Source organism: Westerdykella ornata (assembly GCF_010094085.1).
Source record: "Westerdykella ornata strain CBS 379.55 unplaced genomic scaffold EI97scaffold_10, whole genome shotgun sequence".
Taxonomy (NCBI): Eukaryota; Fungi; Ascomycota; class Dothideomycetes; order Pleosporales; family Sporormiaceae; genus Westerdykella; species Westerdykella ornata.
This window is the reverse complement of record NW_022986860.1, coordinates 270,692-273,588: the sequence shown is the minus strand read 5'-3', so window position 1 is coordinate 273,588 and position 2,897 is coordinate 270,692.

The window sequence follows — 2,897 nt, the reverse complement described above, 5'->3', positions numbered from 1 at the left end:
AGTTTCTCCCAGTCCTCCTCTCCAGTCCCAGATAGAATATCCATAAACTGGCTTACCATCTGAGACACCCCCTTAGCTTGGAACCTATTGCAAGCTGGACCCAACAGCATCTCCTCTTCAGAGTAGCATGTCTTCCAACTTGCCTTGCACTTCATCCAAGTCTATCTCCTTCAGGGTACTTGAGTTCTTCACTCTTTCCAGTCCCAAATGATCCAAGAACCTGTTCCATTTATTCCCAGGTAATACCTTTATAAACCCATCAGCCAGCATCCTTTCTGATTGCAGATACTCAATCCTGATAATCCCAGATGATATCTCTTGTCTCAGCCAGTGATTGTAAATATCCACATGTCTGAGCTTGATCTGCAACCTTGAGATCTCCGCATTGAGGAGCCTGATGGTTTGTTGATTGTCACAGTGGATGGTTATTGTCTGCTCTGGGAGTGAAACCTCCAGTTCCTTGAGGAGTCTTGAAATAAACATAGCTTCCTTTGCTACCTATGAGAGTGCAAGCAGTTCAGTTTCAGTGGTAGATGTGGTGACTGTGTCTTGCTTGTTTGCCTTCCATGCAATGAGGCCATTGAACAGTTTGATTGTGTATCCTTGAGAACTCTTCCTGTCCAGTGTATTGTCTGCAAATGATGCATCACTTGCAACTTCCAAGGAATCACCTCCTCCTATCTTGAGGCCAAGGTTCTTTGTGTCAAGGAGGTACAGGAGGACGTGGTCTGCTCCATTTTGGTGTTCCTGTCCTGGGTTCATTAGGAAGTGGGCCAGTCTGGAAGTTGCAAAGGCAATGTCTGGTCTGGTGGTGACTGCAGCAAACAGCAAGGATCCAATCTTTCTCTGATACTTGTTGATCTCAGATGGTATTGCTAGGCCTTCCCTTGGCTTGAGTTCAACATTTGCCATTGGGGTATCATGTCTGAGGTCTGTTCTGTCCACCAGATGGCTGATCTTCTCAGCATACTGGGCTTGGGAGAGAAGGAGAGTACGCTCTTCATGATCTCTCAGAACTTCCACACCAAGGAACTACTGAAGATCACCACCTCCTATGATGGTGTACTTCTCTGTGAGTTTCCTGATGGATTCCTGAGCCTCCATCTTCTTGGACTTGTGGAATGCAACAATAATATCATCCACATAGAAGAACAAAATGATTCCATCTTTGATGAGATAACATGGTTCATATTTCACTGTGTAGAATCCCATCTCTACCAGTGTCTTTGTCAATTCCCTCTGCTATAGCAGGGGAGAAATCCTGAGTCTATACAGGGCTTTGTTGAGTCTAAGGAGTATTCTTAGCTTCCTGTATCCTGGGGGCATCTGTATGTAGACTTCTCTGTCCATGGATATATGCACAAAGGCATTGGTAACATCATATTGCTTGAGTTCTAGGTCAAAGTGTACTGCAATAGCCATCATTATCCTGAAAGATCTCCCTGCCAATGTTGCAGCATAAGTATCTTGAGATATGATATTTCTCTGTTGATCTCCTCTTACAACCAGATAGGCCTTGCATTTGTCCAGTCTGTGATACTTGTCAAACTTATACACATACACCCATATGCAGTCCAGGATTTGGTGACCAGCATCCTTCACTCCCTTGCTTGAGACTTCAGTCCAGGATTGTGTAGGGACATGGGATCTGAGATGTGTTCTTTCTGCTTCTTCCAACTGTTCTCTGAGCTCATGGTCCTTGAGTTGCCAATGGTGCTTGGGTGGAGGTGGTAGTTGGTTCCTATGTGGTTTCACCCCCTGAGCCAGCAACCTCTTCAAGTATGCTTTGTCAATTGGCTTCCCTTCATGGGATCCAACATTGCCTGCTTGTGTTCCAGCCATAAATGCAGCATGCCATGGTATTGTTTTAGCTATGCCAGTGTTCTGGAGTGATGGATGTTGTTCATCAGATCCTGAGAGAAGTTGTGCCAAGAGTGTCATGGGTGGTGGATTATCAGGTGGAGTAGGGTATGGACACATGATCTTTTTTCCTTGATGGTATCCTGGTTGGTCTGGTTTCTCTTGATTATCCTGAGAAGCATCTTCAATGGTTTCATCTTCATAGAATGACTGGGTCTCTTGTTCACCTGATGGGGGAGATGGAAGTTCTACACTCTTCACCTATCTAGCAATCTCCTCAGTGGTGCTGTGCATAAGGTTGTCCATGATTTCTTCCTTCTTGCCATTGAACATAGTGTGCTCATCAAACACAACATCTCTGGTACTGATAACCTTTCCCAGTGTTGGTATATAGATCCTGAAGATGTTAGAGGACTGGTACCCAACCAAGTATCCAATCCATGACTTGGGATCCAGCCTCTGTAGTCTTGACTTTCCTCTGTGGATATCATCAGAGAGTGCAAATGCTTTACATCTATAGGCCTTGAGGTGAAAAAGGTCTAGCTTCCTGGACAGGGTTAGGATTCCACTTTGGAGAGCCACTAGTGTGAAGAACTTCTCATATGGGGTTTTCCATCCATTGGAGTAGAGAGGGGTCCTGTTGAGGAGATAGACAGCTGCTCTGACTATCTCTGGTCAAAGGTTGAAGGGTAGATTAGCATCTAGCCTGATTGCTCTTGACTTTTCCTTCACTGATCCCCCTGGTCTCTCTGCTCCTCCATTCTGGGCCTGTGTGTCTGGGGCAGATGGTTCAACCTTGATTCCCAGTCCTAATAGCCATCGGTATACTTCTTGCTTGACTGTGACAATCTCATTGTCTGTCTCAATGACCTTGACTGTGATGTTGAATTGCTTCTTGAGGAATGAGATGAGGATTTCCAGCTGTTTGATGATTGACTTGGCTAGCCTATTGTCCTTGAAGTAGAAGTCCCATGAGTATCTTGAGTTCCTGCAGGTAACTAGCATTTGACTCTTCTCCTTGGTGATGCTTCCTTCCT